Source organism: Camelus bactrianus, chromosome 7 (genome assembly GCF_048773025.1).
Source record: "Camelus bactrianus isolate YW-2024 breed Bactrian camel chromosome 7, ASM4877302v1, whole genome shotgun sequence".
NCBI lineage: Eukaryota > Metazoa > Chordata > Mammalia > Artiodactyla > Camelidae > Camelus > Camelus bactrianus.
The window spans coordinates 88,059,043-88,072,592 of NC_133545.1; the positions used below are offsets into that span (position 1 = coordinate 88,059,043).

The 13,550-nt window shown below is 43.7% G+C and overlaps 1 protein-coding gene across 1 annotated transcript in view; it reads right to left on the reverse strand.

Moving 5' to 3' along the window:
• Positions 1–13,550, reverse strand: part of LOC141578209 (uncharacterized) — a 56,443-nt gene that overhangs the window by 30,610 nt on the left and 12,283 nt on the right. The window contains exons 13-16 of the mRNA XM_074367790.1: positions 13,413–13,501; positions 11,771–12,313; positions 4,301–4,460; positions 528–1,247 (exon numbers count right to left, since the gene is read on the reverse strand). The gene's annotated coding sequence lies outside the window, so the exon portion shown is untranslated. The remainder of the gene's footprint in view (positions 1–527; positions 1,248–4,300; positions 4,461–11,770; positions 12,314–13,412; positions 13,502–13,550) is intronic.

The window sequence follows — 13,550 nt, forward strand, 5'->3', positions numbered from 1 at the left end:
TTTCTGAAGTGATGAAAACGTTCTGGAATATTAATGGTTGCACCACTGTGAATATGCTAAAGCTGCTGAATTGTAGCATTTAAGTGGGTGGACTTCATGGTGTGTGAACAATATCACAAAAAAGATGTTAAATGAAAAAATATTTCTTGACAATTATTTTTCCCTCTATACAACTAGTCTGCCCCACAATTTAAGAAGAACAAAAAAACCAAAACAAACCAAATTTTGCCAGGAGCTCTTTAGGACTGCAATGTCCCTGAGTCTCCAAAGCCTCTGGTGGTGCTGTTCCTGTTAACACACCCTAGCTGGGCTGGGCTAGTTAGGGACTGTAACTATCTTTTTAAGATCGAAGGTCACACGTTTCACCCTGGGAGAGGGAAGGATGGAGGATGTCACAGCCTCATGCCTTCAGCTCATTTTTAACTGAAACAAGCCTTGCTTTCAACACTGTAATCCCTCTCACTATAAAAACAGTGACATCATCAAGCATCGCCAACAAAACACGTGAAAGTGTTCAAGGTACTTACCTGGGGCAGAAACACTAAGGGAGGAGAAGGAAGCTCGCTCAGCACTGACGCTCCCTTTTCCCGACTCCACCAGGAGAAGCTGGGGTTCACAGCCGGAGGCTCTCAGCCCGGGGAGCAACGCCCACACCACTGAGCTGGTCCCAAGGGAGCGGGAAAGGGAGAGGAGGGCAGCCCCGGGGTCGCGGGGCAGGGAAAGCGGTGGTGGGGGACGCGGGCTGTATCCCCGCTCGGAGGCCAGCCCCAGCCCCAGCCGCCCGCCCCCGTCCGTGTCCGCAGAACCCGCCCGCCAGGGACATAGCCCGCCCAGGGGCGGGGACGGGCCGGCAGCCGAGGTGAGGCAGCCCGGGAGGAGAGTACTCGCAGGCGGGAGAGGGGAAGGGGACTCCAGCCGCGGACTGAGGGAAGCCCGGCTGGGGCGAGAGGCGGCAGGTGCACACCTGGCCCTGGACAGCTGTGGCCGGGGCGCCGGGGCAGGAGCTAAAGTCCAACCGGGCGAAAGAGCTGAGAAGCCTTTGGGGCCAATCCCCGGCTCCTAGGTGCAGCTTCCAACCCTCGGTCCAGCTGGCACCGACTACACATGCGCAGGAGGGCCAGCGATCCTCTCTGGGTTCTGCGAGAGAAGGTGGGGAAGCGAGGGACGGAGAAGATGGGAGGAGGAGGGGAGAAGGGGAAAAGTGGAGGGAGAGACATGGACAGGAGGAGCAGAGAGAAGGCAGGGATCTGGAGTGTGGAGGAGAGTATCAGAGATGGAGAGAGATAGTTTTAACTCTGTGGGCATCCTGAAGGAGGCAGCAGTCCTGCCTCTGCACACTTCTCTAACCCTTCAAGGCCCGCAGCACATATTTTACCTACCTGGACCAGCCCTCCACCCAAGGCCTCTGCAGGACCCCTACGGGGATCACACCCGTTGCCCCCAAGCGGAGTTGGGTTTCCTTTTGCTCTGGGAACCAAGCACCCGCAGGTGTTGTCGCTCAGAACTACCTTGGAAAGAGTACATATTCCCCTTTTACACGCTGGGACACAGGCAGGCAAGATCTCTGCTTTACCTCCACTGTCCCAGGTGTTGTACTGGCGGGGAGCGGGAGGTACAAGGTCAGATCCCAAAAGGAGCATACTGCCTGAGTTTTGGTGCATAGTCCCCATCCTTCCTGAGTAAACCACACCCCACCCTCGGGGAACCATCAAGGGCACACAGTATGTCCCTGGGTGTGGGATAGCTGCCCTCAATTCCAGTGCCCAGCTTGCTAGGAAGATAGGAGTGTTACTGAGTCTAAATTCATTCTCCTTAGTGCAGGACAGGCCAGTAAGTTGGGAGACCAGGTGTTGGGGCATGGAATAGCAACTTTCTGAAGACCTAGATGGCAAACTAATGTCCTGGAAAACCATCTCCCCAAGTCAGAATTCAGGCTCCTTTCCTACGAGCTTGGTTTTTGCAATCTTCTTGATGTAGTAATTTTTTCTTGTTAGAATCCTTTCTTCTTGCAGCTATCTGCCTGGGTCAGATCCCTGTAAACCTCCAACAAAACAAACGTTATTTTCTATTATGTTACTTGTTATCTTTATATGAATGGAAAAGTGTTAAATATCCTTAAAGGTCAGAGCATTCAAAATAGGCTCTCCTGTATATTTTAGGCCCTAGGCAACATTGTTTTACAAGCAAGATGAAGCCTTGGAGACAGAGCACAGGGTTAAGTCAAAGGAACAGATCTATTATGGAGTCAGATTTGTTCTTTTCTATTACCAGGGCAGAAGACACTTGAGGATTTAAATCCCTTTAAGTTAAAAATAAGTAATACTTTAAAGGAATTTACATACATAGGTCGGAATGTGCATAGCATATCTGCAAAACACACAAAGGATTGTAAACAGTGGCATCTCCAGGGAGGGCTGAAAGAAGAGAGGATGAGGGAAAACTTCTTTCACTTGTGTATTTTTGTGCTCTGTTTGAAATTTTTTAACCACATGCATGTATTTCTTTTTCAGTTAAAAAAAATGTGTAATGGAGCAAAGGAGTAGCAAGCTCAGCAAATACAGCAGCCATGGAATCACTGAGCCATCACTTTTGATTTCGGCCAGGAAGCATTTATTGACTCTCTCCTATATGCCCAGTGCTGTTTTAAGACTTCTTTTATTTTTTTTCATAAAATAATAAAGTGCTATTCCTCACCCCTGCCCATGGCTGGTGGAAAACCAACTGAGTTTTTATTGAGTTGTTTTCCAATAAGTAGAGATCAGTTATAAACAGAACACAACTTCAGGGCAAAAAAGGCGGAGTGGTTTTCCAGCAGGCCAGATAGCTATGAAGGGTTTTCAACAGAGGCACACAGAGGCTGAGAGAGAAAGCCTCCAGGACCCTACAAAAAGCTGCCCAAACTGCCTTCTCCATGGCACTACTGAAATAGGAAAGAAAAAATCTGACTCCATATTAGATCTGTTCCTTTGACTTTAACCCTGTGCCCTGTTTCCTAGGCTTAGTCTTGTTGGTTCTGCACCTTTTGTAAAACAATGTTGCCTAGAGCCTGAAATATACAGGAGACCCTATTCTCAAGGCTCTGACTTTGAAGGATATTAACACTTTTCTATTCACATAAAGATAACAAGTTACAGAATAGAAAACAACATTTGTTTGTTGGAGGTTTACACGGATGTGACCCAGGTGAAGAGCTGCAAGAACAAAGGATTCTAACAACAAAGAATTCATACACCAAGTTTGCAACAACCAAGCATTCCCACTTCCCATTTTTAATATAAGAAGAGCCTGAAATCTGACTTGGGGTGATGGTTCCCCAGGACATTATTCTACCACTTCTCAGCTGGCTTTCCAAATTAAAGTCGCTGTTTCTTGCCCCCAAAACCTGGTCTCCTGATTTATTGGCCTGTAATGCACGAGCAGAACAAGCCTGGACTCGGAAACACAGACATTGAAAGTACCCATTTGGTATATTAAATGACCTGCTTCTACTCATCTTCCTGACGTTTTATTCTCTTGACCACTCCTGCTGTGTTTATGAAAAACCTGTCATGTGGACACATTTCCACCTCTAGCCACTACCCTTCCAGGTAAGAACTGATGCCAAGAAGGCAATGGAAGTTGCTAGAAGGTATTACCTGGAAAAAATAGAGCAGAAGTGGGTTCTGGCTGATGTTCAGGAGCATGCTGGAACACCTGACAAGATGTTATAAGTACGGATAGACAGCTGGGCACCAAAGGAGAAGCTTCTAAACTTCCATGAGGGACTTGTTGGATAGGAAGGAAACGTCCCAGACTATAGCTCGGATCCCACCACGAGCTTCCTGGGCGAGTCTGGGCAAGTAATTTAAAATCTCTAGGCCCGTGCTGTCCAACATGGGAGCCACCAGCAACATGCAGGATTATGAAGTTATTCTGTAGCCAGACAGAATTATAAAAAGACATTTTATTGCAAAGGCCCAGCAGGTATAATATTTAGAAACGTTATTGGTTATCTTGACCTAACGAGATATTTTTGTATGTGTAGGTTTCTGTGGTTTGTAAGGCCTGTGACTAATGATTCCGTTACAGTGAAGTATTTTGAAATTATAAGTTACTGGACACAGTACCCTCATATCACAGTTGAAAAAAACTGATCCACATAAGCAAGGTGATCTGACTTATTAGTTATGAGCAGGGGCTCTGGGGCCAGCCTGCCTGAGTATAAATTCTCACTCTGCCTCCAGGGGGTTCTGTGTGAATCTTGGACAAATTATTGTTGTTTTTGTTGTCATTGTTATTATTTGTGCCTCTTTTTCCTTACCTTTTAAGTAGCGAGGAATATGTAGACTCTATCTCCTACTGTGTTGGCAGGATTAAATGAGTAAACGTCTGTGCTGCCCACTTCCCTGGGTTTCAGCATTCTCCAGGCAATCAGTGCCAAACTCAGAGGCATTCTCCACTGTCTTCGTCAGTCTGGGATGCTGTAACAAATTACCGTGGGTCGGGTGGCTTAAACAACCAGCATATTCCTTATGGTTTGGAGGCTGAGACTTTCAAGGTCAATGTATCCTTGAGAGGATTGCCAGCTCGAAGATGGCTGTCTTCCCAATATCTTCATATCCCAGAGAGCAGAGAGAAGCAAGCACTCTGGGGGCTTGTATAAGAACACTAATCCCATTCATGAGGGCTCTACTCTCATGACCTCATTTTATTCTACAAATCACCTCCCAAAGGCCCCACCTCCCAATACCATCACCCTGGGAGATGGGGTTTCGACATATGGATTTTGAGGGGATGCAAACATTCAGTCCACACATCGGCTAAGTCTCCCAAACATGCAGTCATCAAACCTGTAGCTAATTTCAAAGTAATATTTATGTCTCTCTGCCCATTTCCATTCCTACATCCACTATCACTGAAGCCCTGTTACATTTTATTCCTTATTTTTCTGGTAGAGATTTAATTGATTCCTCTAACTCCAATGCTCCCCTCGCTCCAGTCTGCTTAACAGCCCTGCCAGGTAGGTCTTCCTTAAAACACCTTCCCACTTCACCTGGTTGTTTTTAAGTTGTAAATGTCAGAATCCTCTCCACACCCCATCCTATACCTTTAATCCGTTACACTACGGCTCACTATGTTATTTTCCTCTTACCAATGTAAGAAATTTCTATAAGCTTAAGAGCTTAAACCAGCACAGATTTATCAGCTTATGGCTGTGGAGGTCAGAGATCCAACACAGTTCTCATTGGGCTAAATTCAAGGTAGCAGCAGGGTTCCTTCCTTCTAGAGGGTCTAGAAGAGAATGTTTCCTTGTTGTTGTTGTTTTTTTCCAGTTTCCAGAGGTCACCCACCTTCCTTAGCTTGTGCCCCACGACTTCCTCCATTTTCATGGTCAGCAGCCTTTCTGAACATTGCTCTATGGCTACACCTCCCTCTGATTTTAAACTCAGCTGGGAAATGTCCTCCATTTCAAGGAACCCTGTGATTACATTCAGCCCACCTGGACAATCCAGGCTACTCGCCCTATTGTCTCATCTCAGGATCCCCTTGTCCCATCCCATTCAGGCATTATGAATGTGGCTGTGACACTCACCTTGTGTAACATTTCCTCTCATGAGCATTTTATGGTTCAAGGCACATATGAATGACTTTTTGTTTTTCTTCCTTAGCCTTTCTACATTCAGTATGTCTGGTGAGATTATATGAATCCTTTTTATTTGTCCCCCTGCACTAATCTTTAATAATGTATCATGGGTTTAAAATGCTAACTGATAGACAATTTAGAAGACAGAAATCCTCTAAGATTTTTGTCCTAAAATATCTGTCATGCATTTTGCCATGTACAGTAACATGTCACAGGTGGCTACCCTGTGGCCGGGGAGGGACATGATTCTGCCATCACACTCCCCTCATTCTCACCAATGTGCTGATCACCTAACCAAGGACCTATGCTCCCCGCTTCGCTCACTTCCTCCTCCTTTCCATTGACTACCCTGTTCCCATCGCTTCCTTCATTCAGCACATCAGGATTTCATGACCACATTCTTCTCTAAATGGAATGGGTATCTTGAATCTAATGTCTGACAACTCTTCTTACTGTATATGCACACACTGACCTGCACATAACCCCGTCCAGCTATTTATTTTCCTAGAATCTCCCAGAGGAATCAGTTCCATGATGATGGTGATGATGATGATGATACTGACAATGATGACAGGGACCTCTCAAGGATTCTGATAAAGAGGGAATCAATAAAGGGAGGGAATCATTGAAAAATTGCCCCAGAGACATGCTTAAATGTAAATAACTGCTATAGTGTTTAATGAAATTGACTAATATTTAACTATTTTTAAAACTTTATATCACTGAATTTAAAATTTTAACGGGAATTCTCATTCACCAGTAACCAAGATTCAACTCTAGGACCAAAGTCTAAGGATTTCAATCTTCTAACAAATTGTCCACTAGCCTTTTAAACACGTGATCCTTTTAAAAAGGTTAGTGCTGGGCTGAAAACAAGCAGGATTCTTATAATCTCACCAGACACAGTGAATGTGGAAAGACTAAGGAAGAAAAACAAAAAGCCATTCATAACATCTTGAACTTCACGTTGCTCACAGGAGAAAATGTTAGCCAAGGTGAGCGTCACATCAACATGACGCCTGAGTGGGATGGGGAAGCTGATCTTCCTCATCAGACATTTATCCTGATTTGTTAGATGCCAACACAGTTTCCTCATTGGATTTGCTTCTAACAAGTATGGAAGAATTTACGTTCTACCAAAAGCAGTCTAAACATTTTCCCCTGCTGTCAGGTCTCTGGACTGAATGTCCCCACAAGAAGGACATGAATATGTTTCATAGGGAATTCTTCCTGAGAAGCAACAGGATTTTCGAGGGAAGAACTGCAGGCCCCCCATGGAGGGCTGGAGGAGTGCTAGAGGGGGCACTGGAAAAAGAGCAGGAGTGAGTTCAGATACTACCGCTCAGGTTGCCAAAGACAGCTTTGCTATCTCTGAGGATATGACATTCTCCCAAAAGTTCCATGAGTGAAGGTACCTGTGAACACTAAGCAGGTTGTTAAGAAACAGCAGCACATAATTTGCGTCACAGCTCAATTACAGTGTGTTTTGATATTTGGAAAATAATTAGCCCATTTTCCTTTGAAACTGCAGCAGTAGCAATAGAAATAAAAAAGGCTGAGCCGTCTTGGAGACAACAATCAATAAACAATTCTAAATCTGCAGGATTCCTTGACGATATGCAAGCAATGAGCTAGATGTGTGCTGCAGATACCTCTTACTGCAGGGCTCACTCCTGCAAAGCATAGAACTAGTTTTCTCAGCAGACAGAGGGAACCAAGTCAAGATTCCAAATCTTGAGAGATTTACTATATGGCAGGAAAGATCACATAAGTACATCCAGCCAAATATGAATAAATGTAATCAAATATTATCAAATGTGATTGGAGCACAGATGAAACAGGAATTCCTTTCACCTGGGATCTAGAGAGACTTCTTCAGAAAATGTGGCTTTGTAGATGGCCAAAGACATGGGTGGAAATTTGGCAGAACAGGATGTAAGGAATTTTAAAACTGATTCTAAAATTCATAAAAAATTCAAAGGATCCCAAATATCCAAAACAATTTTGAACAAGAAAAACAAAGTTGGAAGACTTGCACTATCTGATTTTCAGCCTTTTTTTTTTTTTTAAACTACAGTAATCAGAAAGTATGGTGTTGGTGTAAAACAGGAAAATAGAATAATGGAGCAGAATAGAATGTTCAGAACTAAACCAACACTTATATAGACAATTGATTCTCAAAAAGAATGCAGTGGAGAAAGGATCTTTTCAACAAGTAGTGCTGGAAGAATTAGATAGTGATATGCAAAAAAAAAAAAAAAATGAACTTTGATCCACACCTCACAAAATATACAAAAATTAAGTCACAATGGATCATAGATCTTAATAGGAAATCTAAAAGTATAAAAGAGCTAGGAGAAAAAGCATAGGCTTAAGTTTTATGACCTTGGGTTTGGCAAATATTTCTTTGCTATGACACCAAAAGTATAATCTATTTTAAAAAGAAACTGATAGAGTGAACTTTATCAAAATGAAGACTCTTCAAAGCTGTTCTAAACACTGCTAATCAAATGAAAAGACAAGCCATAGACAGAAGCTATTTGCAGATCATATATCTGATAAAGGTCTCTCTTTGTATCTGATCCAGAATAAAGAGGTCTCAAAACTCAATAATAATGCAAACACCTGAATGAATGAATGAGGCCAGAAAACACACTTCAGTAAAGATATCCAGATGGATAATAAGCATATGAAAAGATGCTGATTAAAGATGCCATTAGTCATTAGAGAAATGCTTTTAAAAACCACAGTGAGATACTAGTACACATACATACAAGAATGAATACGATTAGAAAGACCGACCTTACAAAGTGCTGGTAAGGAAGTAGAGCAACCAGAGCTGATACACACCACAAGGAATTTACAATAGTACAACCATTTTGGAAAAGTCTTTAACAGTTTCTTTAAAAAAGGTAAATACCTATCTACCATATAACCCAGATATTCCTCATCTGGTGCTTTAGAAAAGAAAAGCATATGTCCATATAAAGACTTGTAACCAAATATTCACTGCAATTTTATTTATAATAGCTCAAGTTGTAAATAACCCATGCATCCATCAAGAAGTAAATGGAGAAACAAATGATGGTCTATCCAAACACTGCTCACAACAAACTCTTCAGTAAAAACTCAGCACTAAACAATACTCTGCTATAAGAAAAATAAGCTATTAATACAGCAACACAGATGACTCTCAAAATAATTACACTGAATGAAAGAAGTCAGACAACATAGAGTAGATACTGCATTAATCCATTCATACAAGGATCTTGAAAATGCAGACCAATATGTTGTGATGGAAAGCAGATCAATGGTTTCCAGGGTAAGAGATGGGGAGGGAGGGAGGGACAACAAATGGCAGGAGAGAAGCTTTGTGGGTGATGGGTATGTTCACTCTCTTGAATGTGGTCATGGTTTCTTGGGGATATACTTATGTCAAAACGTATTAGCTGTACACTTTATACGTATGAAAATTACTTTGCCAAGTATACCTCAAAGCTGTTTTAAGAAAAAAGGCAATTCAGTCCTGATCCACCTCAGCGCCTGATTGGAGCGACATGATCAGTCCCTCACCCTGTTTGCCTAACAGGAAGGTAGAAAACCTCTCACGGAAAATAACATATGGATTTTTCATTTGCAATGTCTGCCATGTAATAAAGAATTTCAAGACATGCAACATGTCAAGACTATATAACGGATAATATGAGAATAAGAAATATTAGACAAAGGATGCAAACCCCCAGGTGATGTAGGCATCACAGTTACCAATAAAGGCTATAAAATACTTTTAATATATTCAAGAAAATAAGGAAATTATGGGAGAATAGACAACAGGGTAAAGACTTTCACCAGAGAAATATACTGGAATGAATTTTTAAGAGAAATCAAACAGATACTCTAGAACTGAAGCTTTCAGCTCTGGAAACAGGTAAACAGAGCTAATTAGGATCCCTTTTAAGTAAAACTTTCAGTAATGCCGGGTAAAATACAACAACAAATGTAACACAGAGCTAACTATGGAAAGAGAAGTTCCCAGGTGACAATACAAAGAGGACACTTAAAGCCCAGAGTGGTAATCTTGTGAGCTGATGCCACCACACCCTGGAGGGAAGGGGTTTTAATCTGCACATAAATAGAGATACAATGTCCATTTAGGAAAAAGGGTCCATTCCAGATGTAGAAGACTCTTCCTTTATATCTATATAGTCAGAGACAGAGATGTAAAGTGGCAGCAGAGGTCACAGTGACACAGGGCCCTGGGCCAAGGAGTGTGAACACCTCTGCAAGCTGGGAAAGGTAGGAGGACGAATCCCTCCCTAGAGCCTCGGTGTGGAATGTAGCCTTGGCCACACGTTGGTTTTAGCCCACTGACAATGACTTTGCACTTCTGCACAATAGAACAGTGAGATGATGAATGTGTATTGCTTTAAGCCACTGAGTCTGTGGTCCTTTGTTACAACAGCAAAAGGAAAGAAACTCAGGAACCAACATGAACATGAACCCCAAGCTGCCTGCTGTGCTGGCAAGAAGTTCATTGTCTCTGAACCTGGGGGAGTCTCCTGTCTTCTGGCAGCATCCACAAACTACCTCATGCTAACTTGACAGCTTGCAGAGGGTTCAATCTTAACCCTGCACAGTTCTTGATATTTAGTTAATAAAAATGATGGTGTCATCATGGGTAATTTTCCATCTTTTAAATACCCTTCAGTCCTCTAATAAAGCTACCTCTAATTGAGAGACAGTGTAAATAGTTTTCAAACTTCATAATAAATAACTGTGGTTTTATTTGGTTACTTAAATTACGAGTAATAATATTCACATTAGTAAAAGTTATTAAATTCAACATTGTTTAATGAAAATATCATTTCTTTTTGCATGAACATGTATTAACTACAATAAATGTTCCATGCTTTGTTCTACGATTTACTGTTAGAGCCTTAAAGAATAATATTTTCCTCAAAAGATATTATGGCAAAGGGATTTCTTTTGGTGGAACAGTTCCTACATCAAATCTGGTGCATGGCTCAGGCCACTGGGAACCTAGAGATGATAGATATTAGGAGGCATTATAAACACAAAATGATTTTTAAAGGAATTAAACAACTGGATGTGTGAAAACAAAGAATCTGAGAATATTCTAGTGAAATAAATGTATTTTTCAGCTTAAGCAAGACACTGGGTGAATAAATCTAAAATGAAAAAACCACCCAGAGATCAGCAGTGAGTCATGCATGCAGTGTGACTGATCAAAACCAAGTTGTTTCCAAACCAGTGTGCAGGCTTGATGCCTTCATGAATCAAGTCTGTGTGGCACCAGGCCATCTCGAATACATGTTGATGAGGTATTTATAAGCCCTTCACCATCCCAGCACAAAGCCCACACATGAGCCACAAGACCATCACCTACACATCTGCAAAAGACACAGCATGGTGAATAGCACTTTTCTTGTTCAGTAGCCGGTGGCAGGGCACTGTGAGCAGACAGAGATACAGGGACACAGAGACACAGAGGCACTTCCCCTCACTCAGCTGATAACCTTCCGTGCATTCCTGGGGACAGGATTGTCATAAAATGCACCATGGATTGATCCTCCTACTAGGAAAGGAACGGTAGGTCTGTCCTCAGGTTGGAGCAAGGGTGGCCGGAGGATCTCAGAAGAGCTGTTTCAGCACAACCAATAGAAATGTCTGCCACCGTGACCACGAGAGACAGGTCTCCTGCCATCCCGGTAGGCACTTGGGCTCCTGACAAAAGCTGGGCTCAGTAAAGGCTTGAGTAGAAGGCACAGACCTGAGGGATGCCCCAGCAAGAGACAGGAGGTAGGGCCTGGTTTATACTGCTCTGTGTGTATCCCAGCCTCATCCGAATACGAAATCAGAAATTTGCAAAACAGCAGAGCTGGGATGGATCATCTACTCCAGACTCCTCACCTTACAGTTTAAAGGGTGGCAGCCCTGGGAGGCAAAGCAACGTGCTAAAGGCAGAGCGTGGAAGTGGCAGCGCCAGATGAAAAGCACCATGGCAACCCCCGTTCAAGGCCGCTGACACTGAGGACGGGGCCAAGGTTTCCAACGAGGAGAATGAGACAGTGTAAATACTTTGTTCCCCCCAAAACCCCAAATGTTTACCAAGGCACAAAAACTCACCTTAACTAGCTCTCTTCTGAGGGGGCTCTCTTCTGTCTCCGTCTTTCTGTCTTCTCCATTTCTCTCTCTCAGACACAAACACATACAATTTTGTGAAAGGGGACTTCCTGCCATACAAAGACAGACTTCACATCTTCAGAGAAACACTTGACAAAGCACATTTCCAATTCAAGTCTTTGTGTGAGGTCTGGGCAACTGGCTTATTTTCTAGAACAATAGGTGGTTCCAAAATCAGGAGATCATCTTCCCCAAAGGAAGAGTTCTGGTCCGTGTTGATGAAGCTGGGGGTGTCACATTTCATGAGCCCGTTCGGCTCCTCCTCTGGCCACCTGCTGCATCTGATGGCTTCCTGGAGCCGAACATCACTGTCAAGGGCTATGGTTGGGATACCAGCTTTGGCCTTGTCCAAGCGGTCCACTTCATTGACGTAGCAGTGAAAGAGGGACCTAGATTCGTCATTGTGCTGCCAGAGAACCCCTTGGGCACCAGCGGTCTTCCAAAGTCCGACACAAAGCTGTTCAGTCTGAATCTCTTTTCGGGAGACTCCGCATTGCAATAAAGAAAACCAAAACAAAAGATCGCTCACACTCTAGCTCGGTGACCTGAAGACTTATAGTTTTTGATATCTGCTGAGAGCAAATCCCTGCACAGAGCATGCTGACAAGCACTGGAAGTGAGAGACATCACTTTCGAACACATACAATTACACCCAAGGCAAAAGTCTCGTGAGGGCCCTTGGACCATCCTGAAAAGACATCGCTCCCTGAGAATCCTCAATACTGGTGCATCGCACACCAGTGTTTCTCAGTGGGACACTCAGATCATCTTCATCAGAATTAGTTAAAGTGCTTCTTAAAATGCAGAATTCTGGGGTGCACACCCTCAGAGTCTCCAGAATTAGGGACCGGCAGTCTGTATTTTCATAGCCACCAAGATCACTAAACATGCTCAGGTTTAGCACCGCGGTCTACATCGGGTCACCTGAGCATCGACAATGCTGTCTCATGGGGTGGGGGGGTGCCATGTGTGTCAGTGTGCTGTCCTACCCACGTGTCTCCCCTGATTCTCAGAACTGACAGTGCAGTCCCATTGGGCAAGAAATACCACCATTTCACAATGCATACGCAGGGCGCCTGACTGACAGATACAATCAGTGCTAGGAAAGGGGACAAAACTCAGGTTCCTCATCGCTTGTTTCACTTACTGTGGGACAAATGATCAATTCAAGGGTAATAAATCCGTGTATGAGTGAATAACATGACTCTCGTTAGTCCCACGAGTGCCTGGAAGAGCGAGCCTGGGCACACTGAGAATCATAACAGCCCATCTACTTAATTGTCATCCTCCCCAGATTTATGTAAAGGTTACTTCCACCCAGGCCGTGACCCCTGAAGGGCAAGAATCATGTCTGAACACACTCTCAAATCCAGAACAGAACCTGACAACAATTAGGCTCTGGGGTCTGTGTTTAGCGAGTGTGGAATCTCAGTGATGCCAGCTCTTAGACCTTGCCTTCCCATCCCACCCCTCACGATATGGCCCTTATGACCAGCTCTCCCGGGGCTGGGGCCACGGAACCCATTTACAGGACTGGAAGAATCTGATCATGTAAACCATCCCCCAGATTATCATCAAGAGTCACCTGCATTCCAGGGATCAGTAATCCCAGAAGCTTTGCAGTTCAGGCAGGTGAGGGATTTTTATATCAGCTCTGTCTTCTACTGTGACTGCCTGGGTGACATCAGACAAGGAATTCTCAAAAGCCTGAGCTTTTCCTTTC